Source organism: Dipodomys spectabilis, unplaced genomic scaffold, assembly GCF_019054845.1.
Source record: "Dipodomys spectabilis isolate Male_0828 unplaced genomic scaffold, ASM1905484v1 ptg000140l, whole genome shotgun sequence".
Lineage (NCBI taxonomy): Eukaryota > Metazoa > Chordata > Mammalia > Rodentia > Heteromyidae > Dipodomys > Dipodomys spectabilis.
The window spans coordinates 16,770,118-16,792,693 of NW_024870817.1; the positions used below are offsets into that span (position 1 = coordinate 16,770,118).

At 34.2% G+C, this 22,576-nt stretch overlaps 1 pseudogene; it reads right to left on the minus strand.

Moving 5' to 3' along the window:
• Positions 1-1,968: 1,968 nt before the first annotated feature.
• LOC122117306 overlaps positions 1,969-22,576 on the minus strand; it is a 57,321-nt pseudogene continuing 36,713 nt past the window's right edge.

Sequence of the window (22,576 nt, forward strand, 5' to 3'; positions counted from 1 at the left end):
AAATGGTTGCTTTTCTTCACGAATCTGATCTAAACAGAAAAGCCCTTAAAAGAAATCCTAAATGGTCCTAAAAGAGGAAAAGTCCTGAAAAGAGATTCTACTTATTTGAAGTAATCTGCCTGGCTTTGGGAGAGCTTTGTGGCTAGACCCTGAGGGAAATCTCATAGAATTGAGAGCAACTTTCAGCTGTCAGCCAGGGATAACCAGAGACTCCAGTTCTATAAACATGAAGTGCCAAATTCTACTAACAATATGTAGGAGTTTCAAGAAAACAGTTAAAAGAAAATTCAAAGTTAGCTCTTTCCCAAACCTTGAGTTTAGTATAGTAAAACTGGATGAACAGTTTGCACATGTGAAACTGAGCTAACAGAGAAGCATTGTTTGAAGCCTCTCTATTGGGACAATTTCTTTTCTTTTCTTTTTTTAAAGTAGCAATAGAAAACTAATGCATCAACTTGCCCACTGATTGCTTTGGTGTCTTGATAGTCTGACTATTAAGAGAACCTAAAAGAAGTAATAGAAGTGTGATATTCTACCAAACAGCAACCTGATTTCTAGCTGTGGAGATTTTTATGACTATCGATTTTGCTAGAACCTAATGTTATTGTTCTATGGCATTTGAGTCTTTATGACCATTTTATTAAGAAAGGGGAGATTTATGTCTTGTAGATGTGGCTTCTAGCCAGAGCTGGAGCATTTGCAGAAAGAAACAATGAACTTTTAGACAAGGATATATATATATATATATATATATATATATATATATATATATTCTATGTATATATATGGATATATATATATATATATATATATATATACACACAATTCTATTTAGACCTTACCATTTTTGTATTACTATTTGCTTTTGACATGAGCTTTATAATTAGTAGCATATAACTAATGTAATTTCTTTTACTTGCTGTAAATCTGATATTTAATTGTCAATGTAAGAATGTTGAGAAGTGTTGGGTGGGCCTTTTAAGATGCATTTGGTTGATGAGTGGGATTAATGCTGTTCTTTGCCACTTGGCTAATTTTCACAAGGGCTAGTAAGTGCTCACAAGCACAAGACTGGTTCCTAACCTTGGGAGTGAATCACTTTGCGCAAGGATATCCTCACTGCTCAGAGTTTGCCTCAACTTCCACCTGCAACACAAAGAACTTTCCAGATGCAGATGTCTTATGTTAGCCTTTTCACCTGCAGATATCTGAGCCAAGTAATCTACCGAGGTATTATATTGTGACAACTGGAAGAAAGAAAGAAAATCTAAGACAACTACTCTGGTGATAAAAGCAGAGCACACCCTCTAATCAGAGGAGTAGATCTATACTTTGTCTTCACTATCTTCATCTGTTATTAGAAATAAATGCTAGTTGCATGTATAAGCATGACAAGAGATAATATTGGAATGGTGACTACATTGGTCCATGTAATGTTTATGTCTACAAGTGCAAAACATGTGAAACCCAAGTCATTGCAGGGGCAGCAAATGCTTTCTTACTGAGCTATATCCCAGTCCATGCTCTATACTTTCTAGTCAGGAAGAAAGATAATGAAAATACTCAATACCCAGTAACTAAACACAAGATGTTGGAACACTTTTTTTTTTTTGCTGGTCCTTGTGGTATTTGAACTCAGGCCCTGGGAAAATGTTCTTGAGCCTCTTTGTGCTCAAGGGTTATCACTCTATCACTTGAGTCAGACACCATTTGCAGCTTTTTCTGAGTAGTTATTGGAGATAAGGTTCTCATGGACTTTTTTGCCTTTGCTGGCTGTGAGCGGTGATCTTCAGATCTCAGCCTCTGGCACTTGGCTTAAACATCTTTTTAACGGACCAATTAATGTGAAAAATTTTAACTCTTTAATTTTTCAGCTAATTGATATCTCAACTTTTTAAATACTATAGAAGAATTTATGAAAGAAGATTACCATTCAATATATAGTCAGTTACTTTGAACTACTACTCTTCAACCCTTTTTGTGTTTTGACTCATCAATATGCCATTTGGTATTGAAAAGTTGCAGAATCCCTTGGTAACCTGTCAATGGTGCACCTTTGAGTATTTTCAACTAACGTACACAAGATATACAAAAGTGTTTCATACTTTTGTATGCACTTTTGGATGCACCAATGTTCTAAGGTGATATTTTCCAAATATAGCTTGTCTTGTATAGTTATGTCAGATGAACCCAAGAAAAGAAGGCAAAATTGCTATCAGGAGTAAATGATTGGAATCCAATTTTTCTGTTAACTGAACTGTAGCTATATGTATCCTCTCATAGTCCCTAGGTTTCATAGGCATATCTATTATCAATTTTCTTCTTGCCACATATTTAGATGTGGCATTTAATTATTTGCATGAAGTAAGTCATCAGAATCTTACTATATTAAAAAGCATAAAACAAGCCCTTTTAACACAGATCAGTGATTTGAAAAACTGGCTTGTCAAGCTCAAAAGTGGCAAAATTAAGAAAATGAGTAGCTAAGCATCTTATTTGCAATTGTACAGTTAGCATTTTGAATGTTGGGCATCATTTAGAAAAATTGACTTTCCTGCATGGAGATACTTACTTTCTTTTGCCTAGTAGTTATGTAAACAAATTGTGCCTTGCTACATTTGGAACAAATCAATCAAATTTGAATTCACTTAATATAGATAACTCAAATATTTTATAAATTAAATGTTCCACAACATTTAATAACTGAAAAATGTGTAGGTACTTAACTGAGATAGTAAATCTGCAAAAAAGTCAGTATGAAGCGCTATCGGCTTGGAAGTGGTTTGGTAGTGTGCCATGAAGCTATCTATACTGAAGTAATGCAGAGGAATGACACTTCTTGAAAGACATGTTTGTAGAAAATATTTTCTTTGCCATATACTTGCACAACATGAATTCCAAGACCTTCAAAGAAGTGTTCTGCTGCAGCTGTGGAAGGTTTTTTTTCTGCTGCAATTTAGAAACAGGAAAACTGGTCCTGTTCTCAAAGGTAGCAATGTAGTCATCCAGAAATTTGAGAGTAGATGCTGAGATATAAAAATAGTTTGCCTCATAAATAAGACTTAAATTTAGTTAAATTTGTTGGAAGAAATAAGAGAAGAGCTGGACACCAATGGCTCACACCTGTAATTCTAGTAATTCTGTAATATCAGACCTGAATGATTGTGGTTCTAAGTCATGAACAGAAAAGTCTTTCACACTCCTGCAATGGAGTATAAAATGGAGGCATGGCTCAAAGTATAGAGTGTCAGTCATGAGCAAGAAATCCAAACAAGAACACAAGAAACTTACTTCAAGCTCACACACACACACACACACACACACACTTAAACACACACATATACAAAATGAGGCACTGATACATAACTAACCAAAGGAGGAGGCAACAATGCTTGATGAGAAATGTACTCATTACCTTGCTCATGTAACTGTAGCCCCTCTGTACAGTATTTCACAATAAAAGTGGCTCAGGCCACTCAGCTCCTTAGGACGCTGAGATTTGAGGTTTTCTGTTCAAAGTCTGATGAGCCTGGAAAAGCCATGAACTCTATCTCCAATTAAATACAAAAAAAGCCACAAGTGGAACTGTGACTTAATACCCAGACCCCAAGTTCAAACCTCAAGACCAGCAAAAATAAATATATAAACAAACTCAAGATATCTTATATAAGATTAAAAGTAATTCCAGGAAATAAGTTTCTAAATTACTCTCTGCAATATTTTATTTTAAGTCAAGAAGTTTTTGTGTCTGAGAATGATGATTCTAAACCAAGACAGCCAATATCTGGGAATGAAATGTAGTTCATGGCCATAGATTCCATTAGGAAATGAGTTTCTCTGTTCTCAGCTAATAGAATTCCTAATGACTTAGTCATATAATAGCAATAATCCAGCAAATATTCAATTTTATTAAATTTGATAAACCTCGCCTTGTTAAGTTTAAGAAAAAGATTATCAGTGTTCAAAATTTTCTCCTGTACAATAGTTCAGTTGAATGCCATTGAATGAATTATGATTCAGAGTTAATTCAGAACTGAAACAATCAACATTTTTCTTTTTTATATATTTTGTTTTCAAGCTATTTCCACTATATTCTAATCCTTTATCCACTGCTTTTTTTTTTTGAGTAAAATCTAAGCATAAAAATGAGCATAGTAAGTGGTTTCTTCAAATGCATTAACCTCATGATTCTACTTTTTTTTTATCAATAATTCTTTGGCTATATTGCAGGTTACTAGTATGTTCTCTTAATCACTCCTGTTAGAAATTAAGTATGCCTCTGTCCTGCCTGTCTTGGTCCATAGAATCAGAGCTATTTGGGAAACAACAATGGCAGTAGAATTCTCTGTAATGATGGACATCCTGCATGTAAACACTCTTTAGTAGCCATTAGGCTATGGCACTATTAAACGCTTGAAGTACAGTTAGTACAGGCAATGGAATACTTTTTTTTTTGCCATTCCTGTGGCTTGAACTAAGGGCCTGTACACTGTCCCTGCATTTCTTTCCTCAATGGTAGCACTCTACCACTTGAGCCACAGTGCCACTTCTGGATTTTTCTGTGTGTGTGAGATCCTTGAGGAATCGAACCCAGGGCTTCATGCATGCTAGGTAAGCACTCTACCCCTAAGCCACATTCTCAGCACAAGGGAATATATTTTATTCTTACTTAATTTTAATTGATTTAATGATACAATTACATAATAATACTCTGCTGAAAATAAAGCCTAAAACTTGGTAAGGTAGCTAATACCAATGTGATTTAGTTTTCTCATTTATACAATATGAATAACCACTATTTTCTCTCTCAAGTGTTTTAAAGTAAAAAAAATGTTTTAAAAATATATCTATGCATAATCAGGTATGGCTCCTGGCAAACTATAACTGAATGCTTAAGTATGGGTGCTAATTTGATATACCTTGTGACAACTATTACTAGTATGTACCATTCTAGAAATAATGTATAGATTCACTGATATTTTTGTTTAGAATAAATAAGACAGCACCTCTGTGTATGTGTGTGTGTGTGTGTGTGTGTGTGTGTGTGTGTGTGTCCATCTTTGCCAGCACTTGGGTTTAAACTTAGAATGTAACACTCATACTCATTTGGCATTTTTGCTTATAGCTGGTACTCTATAAACTGAGCTACATCTCCACTTTTGGAATTTATTGCTTGTTTGGAGATAATAATGTTTGCCTGTCAGGGCTAGCTCTGCATCCTTATTCTTATATCTCAGCCACCTAAGCTAGGATTACATGCTTGAGCCACTAGTGTGGGAAAATGCAACATTTTACACACATGCTTCATAAATTCTTGAGCCCCTAGGTAAATAGCAATTTTCTTATTTTCAACTACATAAACTTGTGAAACATGTTCTAATATATACAGGGAATAGAATATAGAACTCTTTAAGATAGAAACTTGCTGTGATTAAAGGAGAAAATTCAGTTCTTAAGGATACTTCATGAATGAACCTTTAGTAAGTGTCCAAAGATCTTTAAATTTCTTCATTTTGGCTCCATGTGCAGTGTTGCAGATTAAGTTAGCATAATTTTTGAGTAGACAAACCTATTGTGGCTTACAGGGAACAAGGTGATAAAAATATAATGCACATTTTCTGAATTACATGACTCGCAGAGTTAAAAACAAAGAAAATGAAAAGAATTTGAGGCTGATGCCTTAATTAGCACTACAGTACATATTACCTTCTTGTTGGATGTATGGCTAGAACTTGGACATAGAATTTTTAGAACCATCATGGCATTATTGATATCTGTGTTTTCCCTCAGAAGCATGAACAGTAATAGCAGATGCAGGGCAGATACCTGTGTTTTGTTTTATTTTATTTTACAGTATGCAAAACCCTGAATAAAATGATTCTTAAAAAAATATGTGAAACCGCTCCCAGCTTTATATAATAAAGTTTAGTAAATAATTTCTTAAATTAAGTATTCCATGAGGAAGAATAATTCAAGATGTGAATTTATAACTTGGAAAATTGTTACCAGGACTTATTTAGAATGGAGGCAATGGAGCAGATTGCTCCAGAGGGTGTATAACATGGAGAGTTATTCATGGAAGATCAAGAGAATGCTTAAGAAAGATTTGAGTCAAATCCTATTGCTCTTCAGTATTGGAACAGAGACTTTTATCTTGTAATTTTCTGCATAATCTGTAATTTAAATATTATGTCCATATATGATTAATTATTTGGCACAAAGTAAAACATATTTTCTTTCTTGTTACTCATTTAGATAGATAACAATAGAGTAGAAACTCATGACAAATATATAAATTTTGCCTGTTTATAGCTCTGTACATAATAGAAACAACCATTTAGAAAATTGTTTAAATAGGGATACAGGTGGACCTATTGCAACTAGATGTACAAGACATTATGTCGAAAAATGAACTTTACAACTTTGGCCAGGGGAGGGGGGAGTGGGAATAGGAGGAGTGGGAGGTTTGGAAGGGGGGAGGGGGGGCCTGGGAAAGGATGGGAAGGAGGCAACAATGCTTGATAAGAAATGTACTTATTACCTTGCCCAACTAATTGTAACCCCTCTGTATGGTATTTTCACAATAAAAAATAAAATAAAATAGAAAATAATAATATGTGTTACTTATTTTAGCAGTTATTTTTTTGTTAAAATTTATAATTGAATTGGTGGCTTTTATAAAACAGATATACATTTATTCTAACTATGATGACTTTATTTGAAAACATAAAACAGGTGTGTTTGGAAGACTTTAATTTTAAAATTTGATATTTAATATTTGATATTTGTGCTTAAAAAGGTATTTTAGGTTTTTTCATCAGTTGAAAGTCATCAGTTTCCTTTGCAATAGGTAGATATATAAAGGTATCTACTTTGTAAAAATAATATTATATTATTCATTTTAAAGTTTAAATCTAGGAAAAAGTCAATGGTTGTTTTTCTCTGAAATATTGAATCACATGAAAAATACATCAGAAGACCAAGAAATAAACACACCAAAAAGGTAAGTTTAACAGTCCAAAAAGTATAAAAAAACATATAAAGGGGGTAGTTGTGGAGGTGGGCGGGAAAAGATGGTAGTGGAAAAACAAAGGAGGAGGAAATAATGCTCAAAAAGAAATGTACTCCTGTAACTGTAACCCCTCTGTACAACATTTTCACAATAAAAAATGTATAAAAAATTTAAGAAACATATAAAGAAAACTGGATATGGACACATGTCTGTTCTTTTATTATGTAATAAATAAATTTTCACTAATAAAAATGCTTAAATTTATAGATGCATGGTTGGCCTTGTGGGCACATATCTGTGTTTTTAAGTATATATATATCATATCTAAATTTATGTGTTCTTCAATGACATTGGTATGTATTTTATTTGTAATTGTATCCTTTTTATCGACTGATTGGAGTAAGGTTTCCTTACTTACTATTTCGTGGAGTATTTTGAGGAACACTGATGTAAGTTATTCTTTGAGAGTAGGGTAGGAAGTGGCATTGTGGCTCAAATGAGAGAGCTAGCTTTGAGCGGAAGAACTGTGAGACAGCTCCTAGGCCCCATGACACATAAAAAACGAAAAAGAAAAAGAAGAAAAAAGAGTATGGTAGTCATTTAGAATCTCTAGTTATTTCAGAGTATTTTTTTCTCTGTGTCTTCAGTGGACTCATGTTTTCTTGGAATATTGTCTGCTTTGGAAGCCATTATATGAGCTGAATAGAATGCAGTTATTATGAACAGTTTGTTCACCTGTGCTATGAAAGTACTCACTTTCTGCATCTTTTCCACCTCCCATGAAATCTGGAAATTTTCTCCTAATTTGTAATTCATCTGAAAATGAGCAAAATGTGACATATTTCCTCTTTCTTCACATATTCTTATCTGCCAATCAGATGCATAAACTTGGCTTCTTAATGGCTGACTTACATATTTATTCATTTCTGGTTTTCTAAAACATTAATTTTTATTTATTTTCTTCAGAACTTTTCACTGCTGGAAATGTCTGCATGGTGTTTGCTTTTTGAATGTTGTTAGAGATTTTTGCAGACTTTCATTTATAGTTTTCTAAAGTTCATTGGAACTAGAACTTTGTTTCCTATTTTTGGTTATTTTCATGGGTTTTTGGAAGAAGAGGGGTAAATGAATTTTAGTCAGCTATATATTACTGGGAATTTGTGTTTAGTACTTAAGAAGAAGAATTATTGAGCAAGTAAAAACAAAAAGTTAAAGATGGAGGCTTTCCAACAAAAAGGATGGAGAAGAAACCAATGGGGGCTTCTCACAACAAGTTATTTGCTTTTGAAGTTATAGACATGTTTATGATTTTCTAGAAAGTGGCTTCCTGCTGGATATCATTTGCTCATTCCTATAATCCTAGCTACTCAGGAGGTTGACATCTGGAGGATCACATTTATAAGCTAGCTTGAATAAAATGCTTGCTAGACTCTTCTAAAACACTCAGCAACAAAATTAGGCTGAAGGCATGGTTTAAGTGGTAGAGTGCTAGTCAAGCAAGCATAGGGTCTTGAATTCAAACTGCAGTACTGAAAAGGGAGAGGGGAGAAGGAGAGGGAGAAGGAGAGGGAGAAGGAGAAGAAGAAGGGGATGGGGAGGAAGGGGGCAGAAGGAACCTGGAGTTGAAGGCTCAAGCCTATAATCCTAGCTACTCAGGAGGCTGAAATATTAGGATCACAGTTCGAAGCCAGATCAGGAAGGAAAGTCCATGAGACTCTTCTCTCCAATTAACCACCAGAAAATCGTAAGTGGGTGCTGTGGATCAAAGTGATAGAGCAGAGGACTAGCCTTGAACAAAAGGACCTCATGGAGGTGGGCTCCAGTGGCTCACGCTGGTAATCCTAGCTACTCAGGAGGCTGAGATCTGAGGATCATGGTTCAAAGGCAGAAAAGTCCATGAGACTCTTGTCTCCAATAAAACCACTCGAAAACCAGAAGTGGCGTTGAGGCTCACGCGGTAGAGCGCTCCCTTGAGCTGAAGAGCACACGGACAGTGCCCCAGCCCAGAGTTCAAGCCCCACGGCCGACAAAAAAATAAAAAATAAAAAAATAAAGAGCACATGGACAGCAGTGAGTTGAAGCAGAGAGAGAGAGAGAAAGTGAGAGACAGACAGACACAGGGAAAATTTACAAAGAAACCTAAAGAGTGTTGCTACAACCTTTATATAGAAATGTATTTGGTAAGAAAATATGTGTATGTTAATATATAAAAATTATGTAAGCAACATTAATTATCCTTGCTATCCATAAATGTTTATAATGACTGTCATAGGCTTGTGAAATAGATACTACTGCAGTTTGCGAGTGAAGAAATAGAAACCTAGTATTTGTGTTAAGTCTTCTATGTGAAAGTATTAGAAATGAAAGATTTGACTGATATCAAATAATCTTAATAGTACATTTTATTATTTCATAATAGAAGCTTATTGTTATAAATAGAAATCATCCTAATAGAGAGGATTGATTTGCTGTTAATTATTTTGAAAGTGTATTATTTCCATTGCCTTGTGAGCTAATTTCTTTCCATCCCACATTTCAGCTGCTGTAAAACTCTGTTATCCAAAGGTACTTTATTCTCACATGTCTATGCTTTAGCAGAATCTCCATACAAAAGCAGTCTCCTCTTTATTTCTAGAATTCATCCTTATGCACTATGATTTTTTTTTCAAGATCAAATTCAACTATGTAGTTGGGTGAAACTTTTCTAATCTACACAAGTGATCATTTTTTCCTTTGTGACAGAACTGTACCAGGAATATGTGTATAGATGTGATACAAAGCTCCATGTGCTAAATCTCTTGATTTATGTGTTTGAATTTTCATAATATATCAACATATTTGAGAGTGGAGTCAGTCTTATTTCTTTCCCTGTGCTATGCAATGTTGGACACTTATGTGTTTATCCGTGAATACATTTTAACCTAGTAAATGATTGAATAAAAGAAGTGTAAACTGGGTAAATTTACTTAAGGAATGAAAAGTTTAATAGATTAGAGGCTTTCAAACTACAGTATGGGACTACTGCAGCAAAAATTAAAACTTTAATCAAAACATAGCTTTTCTTACATATTTTTCCCAGTGAGTATCCACATAAAATTTGATTTAAGGCAAAAATTTCATAGTCCCAAACATTTCAGAAACCACTGCCAAGAGATAGAGCACTATAGTATCTTTAAAAAAGGAATAATGAGATGAGTTATTAACAAAGTAGTTCAAGATATACACACACACATATATGTGAATATATCTGCATATAAATATATTTATGTATATATTTATTTATATATGTAGATTTGTGTGGTTTTATATGCTAAATAATGTACCTAAGTTTGCCATAACTTAAGTTGCAGATGCTCCTGTTCATGATATGCTTTGATATGAAGGTTATATTACTCAGTAGGGAGAAGTAAAAATCTATTTTGTTATTGCATAAAAATAATTTTATACAGTTTACGGAAGCTTTGTTCCTTCCAAGTGCTTTATCTACATGATGCCAGGATCTGAGATATTGAGAAACATTTGGATAGTCAAGTTTTCCAATTTTAATCTGATTTCTATGGCATTCTGTAGGCATTGCCTCAGTACATATGTCTTTATGGATTAGATTTATGGAGTTCTCCATAATGGAGACGACCAGAGAGACTACTTATCTTGAGCATTTAGAAATGTGAATGTATTCTCTTTTTGATTGTTTGGTCTCTGAATCTCACAAGAAACAGCTGGAGATAGAATTCTGCCAGTTATAATGTTAACTGGCTGATATTATAGGGTAGCTCTATGCTTAGAAGTCAGGGATATTTATGGTCTATGGAATTCAGTAAGGCAATTATGTCTGTAGATGGAAATAATTAGTCCTGAAAGTAAATGCTAAAGCAACAAGATATTTGGCTCTATATCCTGTCAAAAGTCCTCAGTACATTTAGTCTTAGATTTTATTTTGTCATGAAAGATTTATGTAAACACATCAAGTTTTTTAGTCATTATAAAGGCTTTTTCATCTTTCAGGAAATGAAAAAGTCAAAAGATTTCTTTGTCTGTTTATAGGTAAACTGTGTAAACCTTTAAATAATAGCTTTAATTTTGGTGGAAATTTCAGAATGCTTCTGATTGCATCAAAGTTTTCTTTCTAATGAGACTTTGCTTCATGACTGAAAACAGCAAGTACCACATCTAGCCTTGGAAATCAGTTTGTACTAACTCACCATGTGCTTGCATCCTGGAGTCTGACTTTCTATTATCCAATTAATTCAGAGTTGCTAAGTGCAATACCAAGATGTTAATGCCAAAATATTGAAGTAAGAACTATTAAACTTCTCAGTGATAAAGTGGCACAAATAAAGTGGATATGCCTGTTTCACTTATTCAATATTCTTTTGCTCAGTGAACTAGTTGTTAGTTATGTATTGTGCCTACATGATTCTAACTTTTGACACTCATACAGCTGCATATGACAGAAGCTCACAGATAGGCGGAGAAGACAGCAATTACCTACAAGTGGAGGAGAAACCTTCTTAAAGTAATTCCATTTCATTGAATCATGTCACATTAACAGTACTCTCCTTTGCTACTTTAAGACTTAGGTGAGAGATGATCATAGAATAATGAAAGGTGCTAGAGTTCAGGATGCTTTGTGCTTTCACCACCAAAGTAATAATACTAGTAACAATACTGTCCAGGCAAAATTATCTACTTTCCCAATTATGTTAATGCTAATTCAACTTAAATTTTTAAAGTGCACATATAATATTATGTTCAACAACTAAAGCCTTAATAACAGTGTAGAAACATATACGTATGTATCTAGAACGAGCTTAAAAATTGAATATATACTAGCAGTTTCCTCACTCTCCTGTTTCAATTTCATAATGAAGGTAAATATAAATGAGTTACATATGGACAAAAGAAAAACAATCATCACTTCTGAAAGAAATGTGTAGAAAAAATTTAAAATAACTGATAAAGACTTTACCAATTACTTAAATCAGTATTTAAGTTAGAATTTGGTTAAAAATCCAATGGCCAACAGCTCAATGAAGACATCTGTCTGTGGATGCAATGATTTTCACCCTGCTTCCATTTCCTGGATGGCTCTCCCTTTACGTGGCTGACTTTGGGTTGGGAAGACGATTATTTTTGTTCTGGATTGCTGCTTGATTATAGAATCACACATTAAATTGATTGAGATCTGTAAAACTAGGTTTGTTGTAATTTTGTCTAATAACAAGAATCTTGTCTTGTTTTCCCTTTGGCCAGCACATGAGTGGACATAGAGTGTTTGCTTACCAACTATGTGTGGAAGGTTTAATAACAGACTCAGGTGTAGTTTCCTAGGACCTTATTTTGGGTACAGAAATGTGGACCTGTGAGTTGAAGCTTTAGAGTTAGTTGGAATTTTCTAGGTAAAGGGGGAGAAGAATTATTTTAGAAGCACAAAGCATATGTTAAAGGTTAGATCTGTGAAACTATAGAACAAGTATGGTATTCAAGTGTGAAAATGGAACTAGGTAATTTGAGGGGAGGTGTGAGCAGCGTAAAGATAATAAAACATATTTTAAAAATGAATCCACATGCAGGGGTGGAAAAGAATCTCAGGTTCAGCAATTTATCAAGAATATTTCCCTGAGTTCCATCCACGGTCCTCTTCTCCACCCCTCTAAAAATAAAGAATTCTCACGAGAGTCATAGCAAATGCGTTCAGGAAGATTTTCATTTAATTTGGTAGGTAGAGTCATTGATAAATTTCAAGCAAAAATTTTAAATTAAGATGTCCCCTCTCTTTTTCTTCCCCTCTTCTCTTTTGTTTCTGTCTACTCTGAGGGCAGTTCAGGGGTAGAGCACTTGTCTAGAATGTTCAAAACCCTTGGTTTAATTCCCAGCAACAACTTCTCCCATAATAGGTTACCTAAGTATTAGTGTGAAGAGAGAAAATGTGAGGATTGTACTAGAACCCAGTGATGACAGCAAAGAGGCAGTAATTATCTGTACTCGTAAATTATAACAGACTTGTTGACGGTTGGGTTTGTTGTTGTTGTTGTTGTTGTTTGTGTGTGTGTGTGTGTTTGCTACTGGGCAGATTTTATTTGCTGATACTAAGATGTTCAAGACCACCTCAGGTAGTTGATATGAGGAACATAGTGCAAATCAGTGACAATCAGTTGGGAAACAAAGAGAAGAAAAGTAAAACTTTTCCCTACTACTCAAAGATTGTAAATTTATAGCTATGCTTAATAGCTGTAGAAGAAGTACTGTAGCTCTCAGAAATTTTGACTAATTTCCCAAATGCCCCCCAAATTTACTTATGCTGGGATTTTGTGCTAAGAGAGCAGAGTATCTACTATGCATTCTTTAGTAAAAGGGGAGACAGCGCAGACACAATGTAACGGAGACCGGGTGGGAAGTGAGCACGCTGACATGTTCTATTCATCTTCCTGTCAGTTCTGCTAATTCACAGAGCCATTCAGTTTCAATGACTTAAAAACAGATTATACTTGATTTACTTTGCAATGATACTGATGGAGTAAGTTCATCTTTTGTGAGGAATAAACAAAATTTTCTTTCCTTACTTACAGCATCATATAGACATCTTTTCTCCTTCCTTTGTATAATTGGGGAGAACACACATAGATTCTTATTTAAAATTCTGAATCTGTTTCCACTCTGATTTTTCCCAGAAAGAGAAAGAAAAATATATTCCAACATATACAGTAATTTGTTTCGTCTTAGAATTGCAAGTGAATGATATCTGTTAACACAAACTGGTATATTTTTTCTACAGAGAAAAAAAAATAAAGTTCTTAAAATAGTATTCATATTCTTATTTTCTGTTATAGAAAATGGCTGAGAAAGATATTATAGAATGGAGAAAATTGTTGAATAAGAACTTTTAGAGAAACTTTGAAAATTAAATTTCACTTTTATTAATAATGCTAGAAATAAATATACTTTTAAATTTTAAAGAAAATAGATATTAAAATATTTAATATTTGAAGGTCATGTTTTATATATTACTTAAGTATTTCCACTGCAAATAGATGATATTAAAATATTTCATTTTTAATGAAGAAATACATGGAAGATTTGGCCATAATAATGTTTTCTTTAATTGCAGTTTTAAAGATAGTCAAATTCTAGTACTTCATTCTCACTCGATTTTTTATGAATGCATGATAATTATATTCTTGAACAGAGAAATTAGGTTAAAAACAATTTAGTTAATTTCTGCTATTTCTACTTCTGACAGTCGAGCATTATCATATGAAATATGAAATTACAGAGTAATCTATCTTCAACCCAGAAAATTCCTGAACAGTTCACTGCAAGCATGAAATGTAATTCAGAGTGAAGTGAAAGAAATCAGCAGATCAATATTTTTACATTCCTTTCATCTTTTTTGTCACCATTTAACTTGCAATATTTTTTTCTTTTGCCATGGCAGGTTTTTTGTAACTATGAAATAAAGGATAAATAATCTATTTTGCTTAATTTCATTAACATTTTCTTTTTGAGAATGTCAAATGTTGATGATGTCACATAGTGTTGCTTGGTGGGGCAGCTTTATTTAGGTAATAGTGGAATGAACTGAAATAAAAACACATCACTTTTCACCATTATTTCATATGTAATCTGTAATTGGTCTAGTATGCTGAATTCTGCTTCTGAACCAATTTGTAGCACCTTACTATGTTCATTTTAATAAAAAGATGATTGAAATGCGATTGTTTTAATTACTGTTTGTGGTTATAAATGGATAAGAAGTCAGATGAAACTCCATGTTACTCTTTGGAAAAGTCATTCATTTCTGTGGGTTAGTTAAATGTCTTTGAGTGGGAGAGAAGGGCTGACTGATCAAAATGTACAATACAAACAAGTAGAAATGTAAAAACACTTTGGACATAAATATTTAAATAAATAATGAAACTTCGTCTTAGATAATGCTATCTAATCAATAGGATTGCAGATCAGAAATCAGCTTATGATCCTTTGTCTGTGTCTTCAGCTTAGGTCTCTATCCCATATTACAGAACTAGGTACTTAGCTACCATAAGGAGAAATCTACTCGTATATCCAAGAGGCAACTATAGGATTGGATAAGGTCATGACAGGGAGCATCATTCATTTCAAATCTCCAGAAAACATCGAGGCGGCAAGAAAGATATTGCTCTCTCTATCATGACTGCAGTCCAGCAACCATGTAGTCTTACACATTTCATTGTCTTTTGATGCCTGATGTTTTATGGTCATCAACTTCTTTATTTCATACTTGATGGGAAATGACTTAAACTAAAAACACTCACCTTTCCCCTTGACAGTCATAAAACTGCCCTTACTGTAGGCCTCACTGAATCATCTCCCCTTCCTTGGCCTCTTCCCATACATACTCTGTGGCTGTAAAAGAGCTAACCTGTGAGTTGAGGGCCATACAGTTTGTTGACATGCTAAAAATAGATGCTAACTCGAGATAAAATTCAATCTCCTGTACAAAGAGAGCCTTCTTCTGGTGCAGAACCCTGCCCTGTGCTGATTTTATTCACTTTTTGCCTAATAAAAGGCAATTTCAGTTCTAAGAAAGTATGTTTGTGTTTGTTTCCAGTCTGGCTGGATGACTCTGGCCTCCCTTTCAGGCTTTTGCTCCTGAAATAAAAGCTTGTTGGTCTGTTGAGTTCACTTTCTGCCCTTTCTTTATTCTAATATTTATGACTCAGTTTCCTTACAATACTGTTTCAGTTGAGTATATTATTCTCATCTGAATTACTATAAGAGCCTTTTAATTACCTTGCTCCCTCCATTTAGATCTATTCTCCACACTGCACAGTATATGTTGAATTGTTAACTGGAGAGAATTTTCCAAAATACAGAACATCCAGTCCTTTAATTGCCAAATTAAAAAGGAAGTGTGTATGAGGATGGCTTAAGTGGCCAAGTGCTTGCCTACCAGAAACAAGATCTTGAGGTAAATTCCCAGTATAGAAAAAAATCTGCCTGGAGTCAGATTGTCAGAATTTGAACTTTGGATCTGCTACTTATTAATGTGTGACTTAGGGCAAAGTTTTTCCAATCTCTTCGTTCACCAAGGTCTTCCTTTGTAAATGGGTGTGCCAGTAATAGAACTCAGCCACAGGCTTCATATGTCAGTGCAATTTCCAGATATAGAGATGGGAACTACTATCTATGAGCATATCTATGAGCATTCATTAACGATATTCTTATTATCACTGTTAACTCTCCGTGGATGTGTGTGGTCATAAGACTTGTTCAGATTTGTATTCAGACTTGTCTGCAAAGCTTTTGTTGTTTAATTTTCTTCTTTTTCTTTTTTTCTTGTATTCTCTTTCTTCCTTTCTTCACCCTCTTTCCTTTGTTTGTTCCCCTTTTTCTCTTTTTCCTTTTTTTACCCTTCTTTCCTTCCTTCCTTCCTTCTCTCCTTCCTTCCTTCCTTCCTCCTTTTCCACCCCTCCTTTCCCTTCCCTCTCCTCTACCCCTTCTGCTTTCTTTCTCTGTTTCTCTCACTTAAACCCAGAGCCTTGTACTGCTGTTCAGAGATTTTACTTAAGGCTCATACTCTACCACTTGAGCAACAGCTTTACTTTCATGTTTTGCCCATCAATTGGCCTTAAGAATCTCATGGTTGTCTGCACAAGTTGACTTCAAAGCAATTTTCTCACAACTTAGTCTTCTGAGTGACCAGGATTATAGGCATGAGTTACTGGTCCAGATTTTGCCTTTATTTTTCTGACTTGATATCCATTTTATCATTTTCCTAACTTCTTTTTAATATGTATATATATATATATTTCAGTTCTCCCAATCAAATACTGGACTGACAAACTCAGTGTAATATTCATCTATTTACTGGTATTAGTGTTTGAACTCAGGCTTTGTGCATGTTTGACTTGCTTATTCAGCTTACATTCTACAAACTGACCCAAATCTATAACTTTGCTTTATCTTGATCATTTATGGGATATTGTCTCCAGGAGTTTTCATCCAGGGCTTGTTTAGAACAGTGATCCTTAGATCCCATCTGCCTGAGTAGCTAGGATTACAGCATGAGCCACCAGCATCAGGTTGTTTTGGATGACTTTTATTATTTTAAATCATAATTCCTTAGGAAGTCCAGAAATTACATGGCAAAATGGACTTTTCTGTGAGTTTCAGCTAAACTGAAACTTTTATTTGGCCAGATTCACTATATTATTGAAATATGTATCACTTACTGAACTTGGAAAATATTACTTATTGACTACACACCAGATTTTGTAAAGGTAGTGGGAACATACAATTTATTATTTTAGCTAAGCATTTTGAAGTTAATAGAGTACTATTAATTACACAGGAAAAAGACATGCAATAAAACAATTTTCTGAACAAATGTGAGAATATTCTTAATGTATAAATATTCAAAATAAATATTTCACATGTATATGTTGTGATAGATGTATGTATAAATACATACACACACACACACACACACACACACATATATATATATATACATATATTCGTCTTAGTAACATCTTTTTTATATTTATAACTCTTTTTCTATGGGTAAATAAACTTTCTTATGGCCATACATAGAAATTTATCTAATGTGATATAATTAGTTATTGACAGAGTTCAGGATTAGGTGTAGAGATATTAGTTGATGTCTACATTCTTTTTTTTTGTTTTTCCTCTTAATCTTTTTTTTTTTATTGTGAAAATATCGTACAGAGGGGTTATAATTACATGGGCAAGATAATGAGTACCTTTCTTATCAAGCATTGTGGCCTCCTCCTTTGTTTCCCTTTACCATCCCTTCCCATCTTCTCCCCCCACCTTCGCCCCCCCTCCCTGCACCAAAGTTGTAAAGTTCATTTTTTTTTAATTGTGAAAATACCACACAGAGGGGTTACAATTACATGGGCAAGGTAATGAGTACATTTCTTTCTTTTTTTGGGCGGGGGGGTCCGGTCGTGGGGCCTGAACTCTGGGCCTGGGCACTGTCCCTCAGTTCTTCAGCTCAAGGCTAGCACTCTACCACTTGAGCCACAGCCCTACTTCTGTATTTTTTATTTTTATTTTATTTTTATTTTTGGGTCCGATCGTGGGGCCTGAACTCTGGGCCTGGGCGCTGTCCCTCAGCCCTTCAGCTCAAGGCTAGCACTCTATCACTTGAGCCACAGTACCACTTCCGGCTTTTTTTTTTTTTTTCTGCTTATGTGGTGCTGAGGAATCGAACCCAGGGCCTTATGCATGCAAGGCAAGCACTCTACCACTGAGCCACCTTCCCAGCCCAAGGATTTTTTATTTTTGCTTATGTGGTGCTGAAGAATTGAACCCAGGGCCTCAGGCATGCAAGGCAAGCCCTCTACCACTGAGCCACCTTCCCAGCCCCAAGAGTACATTTCTTTTTTTTTTTTTTTGGTGTTTTTTTTTTATTCTTTATTTTATTTTATTTTATTTTTGTGAACATACTGTACAGAGGGGTTACAATTACATGGGCAGGATAATGCGTACATTTCTTATCAAGCATTGCAGCCTCCTCCTTTGTTTACCCTTCACTTCCCTGCCTCCCCCCTCCAACCCCCCCATCCTGCCTCCCCCCCCCCCCCCCACAACGTTGTAAAGCTCGTTTTCGACATGACAACTTGTACTTCTCATTGTTGCAACGGGTCCACCTGTATCCTTAAAAGACTTGTTTTTCCCCAACTCCTCCACAAGTTATACTGACATCAAATATAGTGAAAGCAGGGGTTATACTGTGGGGGAGGGACATACAAAGCAACAAAGAGATAATCTTATAAATGCGTTAGAAACAAATGCATGAAAGAAAAAAGCATTAAAATACATATCTAAGGGTTCATTTTCGTAACATCACATTATCTGACCTTTTCTGTTTGACTCATACATATACTAGCTATTGCAAATAAGGGAAACTATGTTTCTCTGGGCCTGGCTTACTTTACTTAATATAATTTTTTCCAAGTTTTTCCATTTCCTAACAAATGGGGCAATGTCATTCTTTCTGATGGAGGCATAGAATTCCATTGTGTATATATACCACATTTTCTTGATCCATTCATCTACTGAGGGGCATCTGGGTTGGTTCCATATCTTAGCTATGGTAAATAATGCTGCAATAAACATAGTTGTGCTGGTAGCTTTAGTGTGGTCTTGTTTGTAAACATTTGGGTAAATGCCCAAAAGTGGGATTGCTGGGTCATAGGGGAGCTCTATGTGAAGTCTTTTGAGGAACCTCCATACTGCTTTCCAAAGTGGTTGAACACCATGAGTACATTTCTTATCAAGCATTGTTGACTCCTCCTTTGTTTTCCCTTCTCATCCCCTCCCGTTTCACCACCACCCTCCCCCTCTGCCAGCCAAAGTTGTAAAATTCGTTTTGGACATAAAGACTTGTACTTCTCATTGCTGCAATGAGTCCACCTGTATCCCTATTTAAACGATTTGTATTTTCCCTTCCCCTTCCCAAATTATACCAACATCAAATACAGTGAAAGCAGGTGTTATACAGTGGGTGAGGTACATACAATTTTTTATAAGAAATGTACTCATTACCTTGCCCATGTGATTGTAACCCCTCTGTACGGCATTTTCCCAATAAAAAAAAAGAAAAAAAAGCAACAAATAAATCATCTTATAAATTTGTTAGAAGTGAACATAGGCTGCCTGAATTTATAGTTCCTTTGACTTCTTCTCTCAATTAACTAATTTGTCTCCAAATGTAGTTTTTAGAAGAATAGAATTCTAAATGAATAGTTGAAAGAAAATCTGTATGAGAAGAGTGTTTCCTAAGTCTCTAAGGAGGGGATAACAATGCTTGATAGGAAATGTACTTATTACCTTCCTCATGTAACTGTAACTCCTCTGTACAGTATCTTTGCAATAAAAAAGTTTAAAAAAAGTATTTTGAGAATATGACTAACCTATCAAGATTGGTTTATCTTGCTTTCCTCAAAAATTAAAAGATAGTTGTAATAATCAAGCTGTTTAGATACAGTGCCACAATAAATTATCATTTTATATAATTGTCATCTTTTTAAACTTCTGCTCCATTTCTATACAGATGCTTTTGTTAATATATTTTATTATGCTCAGTGGTAATAAATGTGTGTATACTGATGACACATCAAAAATAATCATATTACTCCTCTCATTACTGTGGGATTATTTGCTCTTTTTTGTTCTCAATTTCATATAAAATGAATTATGTTTCAGTTTCAGAGAGAAGAAATAGTTTCAGTATATTAATCTAGGTAAGAGATAACGTGACAGCTTATAAATATTAACTGTTTATTCTGAATATGTAAGTTTTGAGTTCAGTGTGATTTTTGCACAGTTGGAAACTTATAAATTACACATTCATCCAATCCCATACTGGGAAATATTTTAAAGTTTCAAAAATGAAATATGCTTCTAGGGGGCATCTGTTTTGAGAAAATGAAAACAAGAGAGTTATTATCCCTTAGAAAACACATTGGCTCATCCATATGATTATTCACTGTGAATCCAAAGGAGAAAAATTAAATCACCTTCTATTTTTGTAGTATAAGAGCAAAAAAAAAGCAGGGGGCATCTAGAGGGAGGGGTAAGTGCCCTATGAAGAATACTAATTCTTTCACCTTGTCAGAATGAGAAAAATGTAATTCCACATAGTACCCATGATTATATTCTTTAGGAAAGAGGTTACTGGGCCCTTCATGTGTCAGAATGAGTAGTAAAGAACCCACACTGGTTTTCAGTGAAAGATCATGTTTCTGGTTGGAACATTAAATACGCTTTTGTACTGACATTTAAAATGCCGTTCTCAGAACTGCATGCATCCTTCTATTATCTCAGATCCAAACATCATTTTTGAGCACAATTTAGTGTAATTTAAGATAAATTACAATGAGGCAATCATATCATAGTTTTGATTTAAACCTAAAAGGACAGTATTGTTAACAACACAAGCAACTTAACTCCAGAATATATGCTTCCTTGAAGCAAATGGAGGGTGAATTTTGTGGTGGTATGACTATATACCATAGTGACAAATTCATATTGCTTTAAAGCATGAATATTTGCTTGACAACATAAAGGCAGAATTATGTAGTGTATTTTATGGGAAATACATACTGTAGTCCCAGAAAGGTGGGGAATTTTTTTATATTTGGTAAAAAGAGACAAGAAATAATGGAAATATTAATATAACACTTTTCAAAACAATGAATTATTGGAAAGATTAAGAGAATGTTAATGGGAAATGGGAAGAAAAATGAAAAACATCTAAGATTATATATAATCAATGACTGAGCTTGAAAACATGAAATCCAGAAATTGATTAATGTGAAATCTTTTAAAATAATTTCAATATAGAGTATTCTTCCCCATATGAAAAGATGAACTTAAATGACCTGTTAATATTTTAAATGCTTTATAAATATTAACTACTTGGAACCTTGGAATAAAGAAATCTGTAACCAAAGGACTGAACAATGCAAAGTTAATAGAAATTATTCAGAAGAATAGTAACTTAGAAACCAAAGAAAATCAATAAAAATAGCTTCCGTTCTTAAATTTAGATGCAACCTTAGGAATTTTAAAATAAATTCAAAGACTGCTCAAGAATTTTGTTTTTTTGCAAAGATGGAGATGGAGCTGTAGTCCATATGTTGCACTGCTAGTCTTTAGCATAAATGCTGAGGCACAGTGCTTAAGCTTTGAGTTCAAGAAACTGAGGCTTAGGGATTTAAATACCAAATAATGAACCTCGACCAAAAGCTAGACCTAGGATAAACCTACCTTTCTTAAGGATTTAATGGGGTGTTCAAAAAATAATTAAAAAAGGAAAATATTTTATATAATATAATTAGCTGTAATAATAATTGTTATTAATATTATAAGGAATTACACAGTATGTTTTGAATAATTGTATCACTGCTGGATGTTTCTCTGTTCTAAACTGTGCAAATATATGCCTACCAAAAGCAAATCGTGCTCTACAAATAAAGTAACAGATATTGGAATCCTCTCAAGACAAAAAGACATGCCATGTGCTTAATTTAAGTGATCTCAAATGACAATGTTGGAAAGGTGACATATCTTAAGCTGAAGTTGGATGATGATATAGAAAAGGTAAAGCAATCATTCACATTATTTGAGATAAAGAACATGAAAGAAGACTTAGGTTTGGTGATTTTTAATTTATGTATGGACCTACTGTTCATATAACATAGGGAACTCAGAGTTCTTTTACAGTATTTAATGCTCTGTATCCTGAAATTTTACCTTTTTTCCTTCAAAGACAGTGTTCTTACAAATATATACTGGGGATTATAAAGTGCTTAGTGAATATATTATTAAGAGAATTAATGTGTGAAACAATCCAGATCATCTGCTTACTTTCTTTCTTAGTACTCATATATCATATATCATACCTTATACCCAGGTGTGATGTGGTTTTATAACATTTTTTTTTTTTTTGCTGGTCCTGGGACTTGAATTCTGTCCCTGGCTTCTTTTGCTCAAGGTGAGAGCTCTACCACTGGAGCCACACCATAATTCCCAACATTTTTGAGTAGTTTA